Source organism: Marmota flaviventris, chromosome 14 (genome assembly GCF_047511675.1).
Source record: "Marmota flaviventris isolate mMarFla1 chromosome 14, mMarFla1.hap1, whole genome shotgun sequence".
In the NCBI taxonomy this organism is placed as follows: domain Eukaryota; kingdom Metazoa; phylum Chordata; class Mammalia; order Rodentia; family Sciuridae; genus Marmota; species Marmota flaviventris.
In genome coordinates this window covers 86675510-86692297 of record NC_092511.1, presented here as the reverse complement: position 1 = coordinate 86692297, position 16788 = coordinate 86675510, and the positions used below count along the sequence as shown (strand labels likewise).

The following is a 16788-nucleotide window of genomic DNA, read 5'->3' as shown; positions in this document are numbered from 1 at the left end:
GTTTGTTTTTTTTTAAATAGAACTTCTGAAGCTAGATGCACTAGGATCACAGAAATGGGCAAAATACATGAAAGGGAGGTGGGGTGTAACCACTGTGTGGAGTCGGAGTGCAAAGCTGAGAAAGAGGCTACCTCTCCAAGCAATCTGTACTGCAAAACTTGGATCCTTTCTTGGAACTGTGGGCAGTGGGAGGCCAACTGCAAAAGGACCATGTGCTGTTCTTATGAGAAATTAAGTAATGGGGTGCTAGACCACAGGCCTAAAAAATAACTGACAATGCCTACTCCAATGCTCTTATTTGGTCCTTAAATGGTAAAGGCTTTGACACCAGAGAAGCAGCTTTTTGTGTAACTTTCAGATCTAAAATAGCTGATTGGATATTTTGTTTTGAGACCATCATTGTCTAAAAGCTATAGTTTTCAGGCTGCTATTAGAAGAGCACTATAGAATATCCTGAATTTCATAACCAGGGAAGTACAGCATTCTTTCAGACCCATGGCACACACTGTAGTCAGATTTCCTCTCTGAAGGGACTCTCACCAAGCTACTTAGGGGGGAAAAAAATCAGACACCTGAGTGCACTATGCCCTTGTAGCAATTTCCACAGAAGTACCTAACTTTAGACTTTACACTTGATTTTTAGGTGTTCTAAAATCAAGTAACAGTGTACATTTTCTAAGAACAGTGTTGCATCCAAGTAGTATTTCATGTATTTAAGATACCTTTTTAAAAAATATACAAAAATAAAAGTCCAAGATATTTACATTAGATTTTATTTCAAATCTAATAGAACCAACCGTCTTTTATAATTTTTTTACCTTCAGTATACAGAAACATTTTTCTATTTCCAATTTTTCTGCTGCAATAAAACAACTCCTGAACTAGATGAGTTACTCTGTCTGTTTGCTTTGTTTTGAGCCAGAATGTTGCCCAGGCAGGCCTAGAACTCCCGGGTTTAAGTGATCCTCATGCCTCAACCTCTGGAGTAGCTGGAATTACAGGAATTGGTCATCACACACAACTGAGATCCATTTTGATCAACACCAAATAAACACAGAACTCAAAAACTTTAGTCTAGGGCTGGGGCTGTAGCTCGGGGTAAAGCACTTGCCTCGCATGTGTAAGGCACTGGGTTCTAATCTCAGCACCACATAAAAATAAATAAAGATACAGTGTGTTCATCTATAACTAAAAAAACAAAAAACTTTAGTCTATCAAATGAAGGTGACATAAAACACTATCCAAAAATTTTTTAAAAGGCTACAGTCTGATTTTTCTCTTTTGGGGGGACCTTCTCTATTATTTGATCACTGATTTGTGTTTTATACATTTATTTTTTATGCTAAGTCTTGCTGGGTGTTCCTTTTCAAAATAGTTTTTCCCTGCTGTATTTATAAACTCAATTTATGTTTAGTATAGATTAGAATAAACAAAAAACAGTAAGGGGGAGGAAGAATTACCCATAATACACCATCTAAAAAATTCACCTGTTGACTAACTTTATATTTACTTCCTTTCATGGTTTTTAAATTTTTTTAACATTTAAATTTAAAATTCTTTACACCACTAGAAATACCTCACATTCCCACAACGCTTTTTTCCAAAAAGCTATATCTACAGTTTTGGGGTGGGGGGTGGGGGTGGTTGTTGTTGTTGTTTTTTGTTTTGTTTTGTTTTTTACCAGGGATTGAACTCAGGGGCACTCAACCACTAAGCCATATCCCCAGCCCTAAAGTTTATATAGCACTCTATAGAACAGGCAGGCCAAATACTATTTTGCACACAGTTGCCTTCTAGGGTAGAGAAGCTAAAATGTTTGATAATGCCGAAGTAGCAGTTTGTGGTTCAAAATGATACATCTTGAAAACAAGGAAGGTTTCCAAATTTTCAATGGAGAAAATCACAATGGTATCACCAGGAACTGCTTAAAAAGTGTATAAAAACACTCCTACTGAATTGAACTCACCTAATACAATTCAACAAAACAGATGCTTATGCATTAGTCTGAGTCAGACATAGTAGGAACCATGCTTCTAATAGAACTAGGGAAGAAAACAGGTGCTACAAGTAAGCTCCATCTAGATTAGCTCCATCTCGTTTATATTCATGATAAACAGAGACCCCAGAGACAACACCAACTTTGTTCCTAATTGGCTCACTGACAACCAGCAAGTCATACATCAGCCAGATTTTAGATCTTTCCTATGTGGACAGAGTTGGACATGACAAATCTAGTCTCTTGCATTTATTGTAGCCATTAAAACACACACACACACACACAGCTTTTAAGACACATACATATATTATGCAACTTTTTATATACCTTCCCAAAAAAAAGATGTGCCTATCCATAAGTACAGCTGGATAGTAGTAAAGAATTAACCTAAAAATTAAGTCTAGCCTTAGTCAGGAAGTAATCTGTAAACCCTTGGAATGTCCTGCATATCCAAAGCCTTTGTTTACCAGGGGCTGCAAACCACTCTAAATAGTCTAACAATGTGATTTAAGGTAGCAGCTTTGGACCATGTATTATCAACCTCCTGAAAAATTGAAGACTTTATAAAAGTCAACCATGCCAGCAATCAATTATATATAAACGTTGGTCAAAATCTGGACACCAAGACCTGGAATTTTCCTTTAGTCAATATTCAGTGAGTACTGTCATACGTTAAGTGCCAGAAATTAGCACTGTCCATGACCCCACTAGGAGAATAACCAGAAATTCCACATGTGGAACTCTTTGTGCCCCATGTATCTCTTCCCTTGGCTATTATAATCTGTACCTTTTCCACTATAATAAATCCAATCATAAGTACAAGCACTTTTAGCATCAGTACAAGAACTTTCAGAAGTTCTGTGATCTCATTCAGAGAATTACTGAACCAGAAAATAATCATGAGGATCCCCAAACTTGCAGGTGGGTGTCAAAAGTGAGGATGGTCAGCTGACAGAATGGCACTCTCCTCCAAATTTCATTCTTCCTTTCTTTCTTCATTCCCCTCTTTTTCCCTCCCCCTTTCTTTCTTTCAAAATGGAATACCATTCCTATCCCTCTTAATGGGAAATGGGTGACAACTAGAGACTACACTTCCCAGCCTTCTTTAAAATCAGGAGAGGCATAAGGCACACTCCTGTGATCCTAGAAATTTGGGAAGCTAGGGCAGGAGTTATCACAAATTGAAGGCCAGCCTCAGCTAGTGAGACCCTGTTTCAAAATTAAGAGAAGACCTGGAGATATAGCTCTGTGGGAAAGCATTCCTGGGTTCAATCACCAATACCAAAAATCTTTGAAGACAGGTGCATGGAGTACTGCATACCTGGCATATGTTAAGGGTGCCTGAGTGGCAAACCACCCCCCTCATGGTAGGCGCGTGAGCAGCAAAACGGTTACCCCGTATGCACAGCGCCTGAGCATGAGGCCATGTGTTGTGGTCCCAGTGCTTGCTCCATGGTCCACTCCTCGATTGGTCACCGCAAGGATAGTTGGCCAGAAATTGTATTGGTGGCTGCCTATAATCTGCTTAACGACTGCCCAAGAGTATATATACATGGTAACTATGCAATAAAATCAGACCTGCTTCCAGCTTGGTCTCCAGAAGGTCTTGATTCGTGACTCCACAGACACAATCTTCTCTACCCTGTTCTGTAGACCTCCTCGCTGGGTGAGAGAGAGCCCACATAAAAATGCATCAAATCAGCAGTGACTAAGTTCTCACCATTGAGATATAAACACAACAATGCCTAACAAAAAAAAAAAAAAATATATATATATATATATATATATATATATATATATATATATATATATGCTATTTTCTTCTTCCCCTTTCCCATGCTCAAGACTGACTGGGAGTTGTTTACCTCTTTTTCAGGAATACACTTGTGCAGTAACCCAGTTTCAACTATGGGAAAAGAATACAATAACCAATGGAATAGCCAGTTGCAATGGTGCAGGCCTCAAATCACAGCAACTCGGGAGGTGAGGCAGGAGGATCACAAGTTTAAGGTCAACCTCAGTAACTTAGCAAGTCCCTAAGCAACTTAGTGAGAGCCTGCCTCAAATAAACAAATAAATAAGAAAGGGTTGGGGGATGGTTCAGTGTAAAGCACCTCTAGGTTCAATTCCCAGAACCAAATAAAATAAAATAACCTAGGAATAGCTAAAAAAAAAAAAAGAGGAGGAACCTGAGACCCTGAATGACCTGAAAAAGCAGAGTTGCTCACCTGCTATGTACTTCCTGCCTACTTTTAGACTATTATTAGCAAGAAGAAAACTTCCAATATTGATTTCATTGTATGCAGAAGTCTCTGTTATACAGGCTTAGCCTGTCCCCTAAAATGTAAAAATACTTAAGCATTTTATTATGATTTTGATTCCATATTTAAGTAAACCAAACAGATTAAAGGAAATAAAGATAAAAAGACACATATTTTTAAAAAAAACTGAAATTGCAAATTTGAAACACTTGTAAAATGCCCTAGTTTGAGACAGATCTTTTTTTTTTGGGGGGGGGGGGGGGGAGTGGAGGGTATACCAGGGATTGAACCCAGGGGCACTTATCCACTGAGCCACATCCCAACCCTTTTTACTTTTTATTTTGAGACAAGAGTCTCACTAAGTTGCTGAGGCTTATGAGACTCCTGCCTCAGTCTCCTGAGCTGCTGGGATTACAGGTGTACACCACAGCACCCAGCTGAGGTGGATCTTATTGAACGGAAAATTTCCATCCCAAACAACTCAAAATAAAAGAGCTTTCTCTCTCTCATCATTTGGTATATAACTACAAAAAAAATACAAAATGATATTTGATTTAACAAGGCCATGTGATACAAACTGAAGGGTGCATTCTGAAAGAATTATAATTTTCTTTCCTGGAATCACAAGATTCCCAAAGGGACAAAAAAAGAAATAGACACTGTTTTAACGAATCACCAAGGAGGACTTCCTCTTCTGGCTTTCCAGAGCTGAAGAGAATTCTTCACCCAGTTTCCAAAAACCCTCCCTCAGTTTTCTGTTTTCTATGTTCCAAATCACATGGCCCAAAAGTTTTTCTTAAACATCTATCTCCATTAGGATATCTCAGGTGCACCTCAAAGTCAGCATGTCTATAAGGAGGATCAGTGACAAAGGAAAGCAAAAATATCCTGGAGATGACATGATTTTTCAAAAAAGCCTAAAGGAAGAGTAAAGTCACTGACCTTCACTAAGGAGAAGTGGCAAATGATTATCTAGAGGAAAGTTCAGGATGCATTAAATCAGGGATTTCAAAGGCTACAGTAGAAGGATTAGTAATAGACAACCTAGCTGAAGAATGAAGGATGTAAGATCAAAGAGGGGAGTTTTCTCTAAAACAGTGGTTCTTATGCTTGAACATGTACGGAATCACCTGCAAAGGCCTATTAAAATATAGACCCCTGGGCCCCAACTTTCTGATTCAGAAACTTTGGGTGCTTGGGTAGGACTGTTAATTTGCATTCCTAAGAAGTTCCCAAGTAATTCAGATGCAGCCAATCTTAGGTTGATTTTGCCTATATCTAAAGTGTAACCAAAGTAGTATACACTTAGTGGAGAGAATGCTGCTACTATGTGCTCCAAGTAGAATGAATTTCACAACTGGATTAAATACAACTCACCCAGTGAAGGTTTTAAATTGGTTCAGTAACAAAATCTCTGCACCCCACTTCTCCCCTAAAATTCCAGGTCTGAATTCACGGTTTACTTCATATTTACCACGTATTCGCTATGATTCACAGTTTTCAAGATAAGTATAAACCACAATTCTAGGTTACTAGAGGGAAAACTACAATAGAGGACCCTATATTAATGGCACTGACAGAATGCAATAAATGTAGGAAAAACAAATCTCATATTAGAGAAGAGACCCAAAAAGGCAGCAGCATAGAAATTTGGGGGTACAAAGAAAATTAAGTCTCTAAAAGAAAAAGTCCCTGTTGAATGTGGAATGGGTGGATTGTGAACAACTCCTGAGTGGGACAAAGGAGCCTAAGGGGTAAAAAGGAACCAAAATATATATGCACACTGAACAACCCATATATTACTTTGTAAATTTCCAGCTCTCTTTAAGTTTTCTGGTACATAGCAAAGCAGCAAGAAGACCTCAATATTAAAAGACATTAACCTCCTTGAAGCTAGAGGCTGACATCTGACTAGACTGTTAACTCTAAGGCCCAATTACGTACCTGATCATCATCCAAATCTACCACTTAAAAGCCAGAGACACTGGGCTGGGGCTCAACGGTAGAGTGCTCGCCTCACACATGCGAGACCCTGGGTTCGATCCTCAGCACCACATAAAAATAAAATAAAGGTATTGGGTCCAACTACAACTAAATAAACAAAATATTAAAAAAAAAAAAAAAAAAAAAAAAGCCAGAGACACTGTTATAAGCTGAAACCTACTGTTACGGCTTGGATATGAGTGTCCCCAAAAAAGTTTGTGTGTTAATGAAGGATCATTCAAAAGTGAAATGATTAGATCTTGAGAGTTATAATCTAATCAGTGGATTAGCCTATCTGACAGATTAATACTTTGAATAGATTACTGGGTGGTAACTGTAGGCAGGTGGGGTGACTGGAAGAAGTAGGTCACAGGTTCGGGGGGATGAGGGGAGAGGCATACTCTTGGGGATTATATTTTGTCCCTGGAACACAATGCACTTCCCTGCTCTGCTTCCTGGATACCATGAGCTGAGCAGTTTTCTTCCACCATGCGCTTCCACCATGATGTTATGCCTCATCCAAAGTCCAGAGCAATAGTCAGTAGGGAGTAGACTGGGACCACTGAAACCTTGAGCCAGAATAAACTTTTCTCCCCTCTAAGTCATTCTTGTTAGGTATTTTGATAACAACAAAAAGCTAATACACCTACCTAACAGTCCAGACCACCCAAAAAGGAAACACAATCTTGTTTAATAATTTCCCGATCTAGAGGGAAGTCTGGCCCATTTGGAACATAGTCTACCTTATTATGCCCCCAATAAAAAAAAAAAAAAAAACAAAGCACTTCTCACTCTCAAGATAGCCCACATTCTGCTCTGAGAATGTACACCTTCACATTTTTCTAATAAAGCCTCTTTCCTGTTTGCTAAAACATGACTGTCCTTAAATTCTTTTATGTGATAGGGTTAAGAGCCTGGAAGGTCTGAGGAGGGGGTCTCTTCTGGCTCTGATGAGCTCTCCTCAGACTCCCTTATCACTTAAGTGTCAGCATCACTTAGTAGGTAGATTTGAGATGAGAATGATTAGAATGATCTGAAGGGGCAAAAGGGAACTAAGAAGAGGAGAGCAATAATGCCAGAAAGAAAATTCATCATCAAAACCACAAAAAAAGCAGAAAACATTCTGGAATTGACTGGTTTATAAAATACATGGCCAGATGTAATACTAACCAAGGTAACTAAGGCCTTGATTGTCATTCCAAGCATGTTGAGCCTTACTTTTTAAGCTTTAGGAAACTATAAAATTGTATATATAAACAGTAGACAATGAGTTGGATACATATGGAGAGTTTCTGCCTCATGAGTTCAGTCTACATGAAGATCCACAAACCTGTCTTAGCGGATGTCCTTGTCTTGTGCATTCCACCCATATAATTCATTAGATCTCTGAACTCACATATGACACTGGCAAATGATGATATTGAACAAATCACTTTGAGCAAATGCAACTAAAAATATATGGTCAAACACTCTTTTCTGGATCTGCTATCAGTTCCATCTTTCACCAATCTCTTTTCTCACAAATCCTTACATTAAATGTAATTGCAAGTGAATATAAAAGGTATAGAATGTTTAAAAAGTTGCCACTGCTTATGGACTCTTTCCTTGCCTTCATGCCAAGAACTCCCTATCATATATTTTAAAACATAAGAGTCAGTAGTTTTATAGATATAACATAAGGAGACACTACATTCTTTTTTTCCTTTTTTTTTTTTTTTTTAAATGTAGTGCTGAGGATGGAACCCAGGGCCTCATATGTGCTAGGAAAGCCCTCTACTACTGTGCTACAGCCCCGGCAACATACTACATTCTCCAAGACACTAAAAGTCTAATTTGATGTAACAATTTATTCAGCACTCTATACTTGACTAATAGACTCCATGTAACAGTGAGAGCTCCAAAACAATCTTTAAATGACAATCAGAAATAAGATTTTCAATTGGGCATAAACAACATGCAAAAGAAAACTGCTCCAGCTGGGGTTGTGGCTCAGTGGTAGAGCACTTGCCTAGCATGTGCAAGGTCCTGGGTTCGATCCTCAGGACCACATAAAATAAATAAATAAAATAAAAGTATTGTGTCCAACTACACTGAAAAATAAATATTAAAAAAAAAATACTCCTCCAAAAGCATAAAGTTAAACAGTGTTAGTAACTTTCTCTCAAGTGCTAAAATTCAAAACAGCAATTAAGTTACTACGAAACATTCTGCAACTCTAAAAACAAATAGATCATCAACCTCTCTACCTCACCCACAAAAATCTCACATAGATTTATTTTCTTTTCACTTAGTAGTAGGAAATAATCATTTAAATCTAAAAAAACAATTCACAAAGAAATAAAAAATCAAACTTTTCACAGAAAAAATTAGTGCACTTTTAAAATACCAAGAAATATTTAGTTTATAACCCAACCTGCAACAAAATTTACATAAATAAGATATATGACTTAAATGAGTATCAACCCAGGCTTTAATTCTACTGTATTAATGAAAGAAAATGTTATAATCCTCAACAGAAGGTAATCTTTTTATATAAATATACTTTAATACAACTTGCTTCAATATTTAATATAAATATGTCAAAATATATATAATGAGTAGAATTTAGGCTTCTACCATTACTACTAGTTTTAGCTGTAACACATTTGGCAAGTATGTGTTCTCACTTTTTCAGCTAATGTTGTATAGTAATGAATTTGACTAGCTTTTGTCCCTGGTTCCTAAAAGACTCAATGTTTCAAATTTCCCAAATGGTACAGTGTCTTTGTAACCCATGTGGGCTCCTCAAACCATATCTGACATATGAATTTATATTAACAAAGTGATTCCCAGTGGACCCCTAGTTTCAGGTCAGGGGCTGTCATGCTGGAAAGGTCAACCGATGTTATTAGAGAACTGGAACTTTGAGATAGGTAATACCAGCCTGACCTCCTGACCTCCAAGTAAGGAACAAGACTAAAGACGTAGTTCAGTCTTACCTATATAATAAAACGTCAATAAAATCTCTGGACACTTACGTTTGGGTGAGCTTCTCTGGCTGGTGTACTGGAAGCATAAAGTCTTGAGGGCATGAAAGCTTTATCCTCCCCCCACACATCTCATTTATCATATCCTGTTCTTCCAAGCTTCTTGAATTCTGAGTCATTCTAGCAAATTAACAAAGCTTAGGGGATAGTGGGGACTTCAGAAGTTATAGTGCCTTGATCAGAATTGTGAGTGGCCTGGAAATCCTAGAGTTTGCGACTGGTAACTAAAGCGAGGGGATTCTGGCAGGCCATGCCCTCAGTGTGATGCCTAACTTAACTCTGGGAAGTTGGTACCAGAATTACTCAGCAGCTAAAATACAGAATATACTGACCTACTTCTCTTCCCAGGACTCTGGGACTTAAAGGAGGAAAGCTGAGTGAAACCATTCTTTAAGCTATAAAACATCCCACTTAGTACAAAGTTTCTTATTTTAAGCTATGCTCTTTAATATATTAAAGAATTATTAAAATGTTTTTTAAATTAAAGATTATCTACCTTAAATCATCCATGTTAAAACAAAAAAAGAGAGCTGGGCATGGTGGCGCATGCATGTAACCTCAGCAGCTCAGGAGGCTGAGACAAATAGGATTGAGGGTTCAAAGCCAGACTCAGCAATAGCTAAGAAACTCAGTGAGACCCTATCTCTAAATAAAATACAAAAAAAAAAAAAAACAGGGCTGGGGATGTGGCTCAGTGCTCAGTGGTTGAGTGTCCCTGAGTTCAATCCCCAGTACTCACCCTCCACCAAAAAGGAAGGGGGTTTAAAATAAAATTGACTATCCAAGCTTAAAAAAAAAAAAAAGGCTTAAAATAGTGAGCCAACAAGTCATCAAGAACTAGAGCCTATTATTATAAGAATAAGATTCCTAACTTGGTAAAAGGCATTTGAAAGGGCAAAGAATAATTATAATTTCAACTACATAATTCAGACTAATGTCTAAAAGATAAAAATGCATTAAGTCAATTTTGAGTAATATCAAATGTAAGAATGATGGCGTTTAGAAAATGTAATGTGCACTCATTATTTTGTGACTAAACCTCTAAGAAGTTTCTCCTAAGTCTTGGGTCTGACCAAGAAGGACAGAAGCTAGTAAGCAATATTTTGGTTATTCACATACTGGATTCAAGTACAAACTACTTACTTAACAGCCATATTTTTCTCCCATTCTCACTCTTTTAAACCATCCTATGTGGATAAAGCAACTACCTTTCTACACAAGAGAACAAATTTTCTAACTGCATTATAAATAGAGGACAATTTTTTTTTCTACTCACTTCCAATGATAAAAAAAATTCAAGACTTTAAATCACAATTTTACAAAAACATATTGTTCAATATTCTGCCCTCTTAAATAAGAGATTTCAAAGTGTTGATTTTTCCCTGGACAACAGATGCACAGAGCAGAATGTAATAGAAAAAAACATCACTTTTAGAATTTAAAAAAAAACAAAACACCTAGGTTATAGCCCTAAATTTCTCCTCATTCACAGTTGAACAATTATCTGGATCTCATTTTCCTCCAGAAGGCTAGGGATACAATCTAAGATTCTTTCTAGCACCAGCAATCTGACTCTACTTAAGCATTAATTCAACAATTTTTACTTTAGTTGTTCTTACAAAAGAAAGTCTTACAAACAGACATCAAGAATCATTAAAACTTACGTTAAAATATTCCACAAATGTTTCCTTATAAAAAAAGATAACAAAAGATTTGCTCTGTAATCAGCAGAAAGACATTAATATTTTATTAAATATTTATGTTACCTGAAACTTATTTTCAGCAAATCTAAAGACATTTGTTTTCTTAAATCAAATCTATCACATCCATTACATTCAAAACTTTTCCAAACTATTTACAAAGCTGATGTACCATGAGATATATGATGCTTTGACTTATTTTTAATGGCTTTTTAGAATAAGAAAAAAATGTAAATGATTTTGCATATTACCAACTTAATGTCTCACACATAAGGAACATGTAGGCACTGAAGTGTAGTGATAGTTAAATCCAAAGAAACTAAAATCATAAAAAATGGTAAAACTGCCAGTAGTTTAAGAGGCTACCTACTCACAAATAATGTGATAAAATAAAATGGCAAGTTTCCAAACAGAAACCTTGTTATTTTTAATGTGGCTCACAGAAGAGTGGTTATGACCTTGAAATACAGAATCAGGTGGAACTAGGTAGAAACCCTGGCTATATTCTGACCTACCTGTGTGATCCAGCCCAGCAACATCACCTCTATAAATCTGTCTCTTTACAACTGTGCCTACCTTATATGGTGGTTGTGAATATTAAACAAGACAATGCACTTAGCAAAGAGCCCAGTAATTATTTAATAATTTAATAATTTAGTAATTATTAGATTTTGGACAAATGTAAATACAAGCAGTATTTCAATTTTTTAAAAAAGTTAAAGCCCAAAGTCGAGGATTCTAGGCAGACTGAGAAATAATACATGTTACTACAAAGAGGACAAGTGGATCAAGTAAAAATAACTGGTACTATGCAAATATAATTAAAACAGAAGAATCTTAAGTTTACAAAAATAACTCAAGTTGTCTTAGCTCAAACTATTTATTATTACAAAGTCACTGTGTCTAGAAATTCTTTACTATTTCTGGAAATGCTACAGAAGAAGCAATTACACTATGCAAAGAACAGAAGGATAAAGAAAGATATACAGTTATAGCTGGACTGTGTTAAGCTCCAATTAAGAACCAAACACAATTTGAGGGGAAAAACTCAAAATGAAAGGCAGAAATTCAACACACTAAAGAGGATAAAACATCTTTTCCTTCCCAAATACTACAAGACTCATACCTTAACTGGATCTTCAAGGGCTTCCCTATCTAAAGACAGGAAGCCTCCAGCAAGTCCTTTCATCACCACAATCATATATCCAGCAGAACTTCAAAGGGAAATATATAAAAGCCACTCTGGTGGGTGGCTGTTGAGATAATCACTCTTAGTATCTTCCACAGATCCGAAGAATAAAAACCTGACTTACACATTAAGACCAAATACAGGTCATCATTCTCAGCAGTTTATTTTTTAATTTTTTCTAGACCTATACAAAATCTACTTATTAAAAACTAAACAAGTTCCATAAATCCATAAATATAATTTGGTAGCCCATAAAAATTCAGCCAAGAAAGGTCATAAGTATAAAAAAAAATCAATTACTTCATATTTTATCTCATGCCAAATCTTAAGTCAAAACATTTTTTTTTTTGCAGTGCTAGGGACTGAACTGCCCAGGCCTTAGTGCTCTACAACTGAGCCACATCCCCAGTCCCCAAGTAATTTTTTAAAAAGTATAAAATAACTCTCACAGAAACACCTTACATGTATTAATTCAAATTATTACTCACTGTAATCCTTTATAGTCATCTTACAGATAGATGAGCATACAAAGGCACCCAAAGCCTGCCCACAGCTGCACAATCAGTAAAGGGTAGAAGCCAGGATTTTGACCCAGGTTGATTCCAGAACCAATGTTCAAATCAACTATACCATGCATTCCTTTAACAAGTTTGACTAAGGATCTAATATAAACCAGCAAAATTCTAAGGAATGATGCAACAGAAAAGATCTCTACCCTCTAGTTGGGAAGGGGAAACAAACAAGTCTAATGGGAGAATCAATAAATAAGTGAACAATGTATCTTCACCTAGTATTACATGCTAAGGAGAAATACCATGAAATCAAGGGACAGAGGAAGAAGCCAGGTTCTGTTTTAGAGATCATTGGAAGGCCTTCCAAGTGATGAATTTTTTGCATCAAACAGAAGACGTGAAGATAAGAGCCACGACCATTTAGAGGAAGGGGTAATACAGCTAAAAAAACAGCAAGGATAACATTATAAGGCATGAACAGTTTAAGTACCCAGTGAAGCAGGGTAATGAATAGTCCTAGAGCAAGACATAAATTAGAAGTTGGCAGTTGCCAAGTCAGGCAATGCCTTGATAGACTGGGGTAAGGGTCTTGAATTCAATTCTATATGCAACAGGAAGCTTTTGCAGGATTTTGAGCAAGAAAATGACAAATCTTATTTGTTTTTTAAAAAATCACTCTGACAAGGCATGGTAGGACACACCTATAATTCCAGCAACCGTGGACGCTAAGGCAGGAAAAACACAAGTTTGAGGCCAGCCTTAGCAACTTAGTAAGGTCCTAAGCAACTCAGCAAGACTATCTCAAAATAAAAATACCAAGGGCTAGGGCTGGGGATGTGGCTCAAGCAGTAGTGCGCTCGCCTGGCATGCGTAGGGTGCTGAGTTCAATCCTCAGCACCACATACAAATAAAATAAAGATGTTGTATCCACCGAAAACTAAAAAAAAAAATTAAAAAAATAAAAATTAAATAAAAAAATATCAAGGGCTGGGAATATAGCTCAGTAGTAAAGCACCCCTGGGTTCATTCCCCTGTATCAAAAAATAAATAAAAATACATCACTCTGATTGTTATGTAGGGACTAGTCAGGAAGCAAGAGAAATAGGGACACCAGTGAAGACACTATTCAAACAATTCAAGCAAAAGATAACAGAACTTAAGACTAGAATTCATGCATGGTCTACAAGTAGATGATACTAAAGGAGACTGCAACTGCTGCAACTGCACTGTCTCTTTAAAAAAAAAAAAAAAAAAAAAAGACAGTAATATCCCTCTCTTCTCACACTCCCTTTCTCAAATTGCATTTGGGGGAAAATTAATATCCATGTTAACAGTTCAGAGAAAGGGGAAAAACAAAAAGCTCGGCTTAATCTACCTTGTGATTTTTACTATGCCACAGATATCCATATGTGGAGAAGCAGAAAGAATCGTAATGTTTCTTAATCTAGAACTCCTTTTATTTGGAGATAAGAGGTACCTAATGTCTCCTTTGATTAGTTTTCCTTTCATGCTTTCTCTCTAGCACATTCAGGCTCATTCTAGATAGTGAAGGGATATATACCAAAGGAGTACTTATTGAGTAACCAATGTGTATATATCCAGGTCTCACCATTTAATCCTCAGCTACCCACGGTGGAAAATGATGTCTTCATTCTATGAATGAGAAAAAAAAAAAAAAAATCAATGATATTACTAACTTAACTTGCCCAAGGTCATAACACAGAATTCAAACCCAAATCTCACTCCTAAGTTCTTATCTTTACACCACAGAAGCTATCAAAGACCAGACTATCAAGTATAAATATGTAACTTTTATAATTTCTCATTAACAATGACTAATCATTTCTGATGAGGATAGGATTTCTTTAATTCTCTTATGTAAAATTTGAGTTGTGAGTTGGGGATGGGGGAAATGGAGTGATTTTACATTTTTTGAAAAAAATTGTATTTTATGCTTGAAACAGCATAGTATTTTAATATTAATGGAAATTAATACTAAAAGAGCAATTTCCATCTCTTAAAAAAATCTTAACAGGTACTGTTTACTATAAAATTAGGGTAAAGTTTTATGAGTTTGGTACAGTCTGACCTTAAAGGACCTATAAAATAGAGAAAAACAGGATTGGGATAAAAGATAAGTATCACAACACATGAAAAATGGCAAATAGCCTAACCACTGAAGGGAAGATAACCTTTAGACTGGATCTTTGGAAGAGAGACTTTAAGTGAGTTTCCAAGTGTCCAGCACAGAAGTCTAGCACATGAGGTAACATTATGCTAGCAGAATTTGCAAAGGCAAAGCCAAGGCTATAAGAAACCACAAACCTACGTTTGGAAAGCAGGTAGGTTGTAAAAACCAAAAAATGAGTTACTGGGTACTCCACAGCAAGAACCAAGGCCATGATATGTATTACTCAACCTAAGGAGCAAATAATGGCTTATTCTTGGAGACCAGAGGAGCCAGAGAGGCCAGGCAGATACACAGAATGAAGACTTGTTACATAAAGTGCTAATAGTTACAAGCGCTTTTTATGGCATGCCAGTCTACACGATTTCTTGTCACCCACGTACCATTTCTACCAGTACATGACCTGAGAGGATGAAGACTGAGTTGGACCTAGATCATCTGTCATTTTTTAATTAAACAAGGGGGCTCAATTAAGGAGCTAGGCTATGTTAAGGTTCTTGCTTTTCCAACTGGGAATACGTAGGAAGAGCAGTGAAACACACAGAAACGCCACTTTCCGTCCACACCGGGGCTGAGTCATTTCAACAGTGTGTGCAAGTGTGAAAGGGACACTTGTAAGGACAGTTGGGGAAAGGTGCGCTGCACATTAAGGGCCAGAGAAGTATCAAGGAAACGCGAGTGATAAAAACTGCCTGTGGATACTCCGACAGGGACTGCGGGGCCCGGGCGTGGGGCACAGGCAGTGACTGGAGGCCGGGCGGAGGAGCGCGGCGCCCGCCGACATTCTGCCAGCGCTCGGGGAGCGGACGCCCGAACGCGCGCACGAATGAATGGCGCGGGACTCAATGGCCGGCCGAGGCGCCGGCGCAGGAGGAAGGAGTTTGCGGCGCGGGGCGGCGGGCGGCGTCCGCGGCGGGTCGCGGAGGGAAGGGCCGCGGGCTGGGGTCGGGGCGGCCGCGAGCCGCGGCGGCGGCGGGACCGGCGCGCCATGGTGGAGGGGGAAGGGGAGGTCACGCGTTACATAACCCGGCGGCCGCCGGCCGAGGGGCGGGCGCTGCGGGCAGCCCAGGCCGCGAGAGCACGGCCCGTGCCGCCCGCGCCGGCGCGCCCGCCGCCACCCGCACCTCAGGCCGGCCGCCGCCGCGCGGGTCTGCGGCGTCTCCGGACGACGCGTGTCCGGCGCCACCCCTCCCCCACCCCGCCGCCGGCCCGGGGTCGCTCACCTTCCGCGTTGCCCCAGACCACCATGCCCGAGCCCGGCTGCCTGCTCCGGCCTCGCGGGCTCCAGCGCCGCCGCCGCTGCAGAGTGCCCTCACCGGGGCCGGGGAGGAGCGCGAGGAAAGGCAGTTGCTCCAACGCGCCGCGGTCCACGCTCCCCCACAGTCGCGGCGGCCGGTCTCGCGCGCGCCGCGGCGGCTCCGCCCCTCCCCCTCCGGCGGGCGCGCGCGCGCTAGCCCCGCCCCCGCCCACCCCGGCTGCGGCGCCCGGCTCGCGCGCGAGGCTCACACTCACTCTCGCGTGGCGCACGCGCTTGGCGCGCGCCCGGCCCAAAACGACCCTGCGCGACAGGCGCGGCGCAGCGCTGCGGCCCCGCCCTCCTCTCTCGCCGCCGCCCGCGGGGGGCAGCGCCTCGGCAGCACGTGACCGTCTCGCGCGCGGGGGCGGGGGTGCAGGGGGCTGGCCAGGCTCAGCATCACCCCGCTGCCGGTGCGCCGCCCTGTCGGGTCGCGGAGCCTGGGCCGGTGTGTTGCTCCCGCTGCAGGGACGCTCCGCTCCACGCCGCCCCGCCCGCTCTGGGCTCCCCGGTCGCGGAGGACACAAGTGCAGAGACTGACCGCGTTTGAAACCCTGGTACGGTCTGAAGAGGGTCCAAACACTAGCGTTTGATTTGCAGTGACATCTAGTGGAGAAAGGGCCACATATGAACGAACAC

At 39.8% G+C, this 16788-nt stretch overlaps 1 protein-coding gene across 7 annotated transcripts in view; it reads right to left on the bottom strand.

Moving 5' to 3' along the window:
- Rev1 (REV1 DNA directed polymerase) overlaps positions 1-16274 on the bottom strand; it is a 78598-nt gene extending 62324 nt beyond the window's left edge. For 5 of the 7 annotated variants that reach the window (XM_071601837.1, XM_027950633.2, XM_071601840.1 and 2 more), the window contains exons 1-2: positions 16079-16274; positions 14277-14320 (exon numbers count right to left, since the gene is read on the bottom strand). The gene's annotated coding sequence lies outside the window, so the exon portion shown is untranslated. Of the gene's footprint in view, positions 1-3574; positions 3659-14276; positions 14321-16078 lie in introns of all 7 variants that reach the window. The other 2 variants (XM_071601838.1, XM_071601839.1) reach the window with 2 other exon arrangements.
- Positions 16275-16788: the final 514 nt, after the last annotated feature.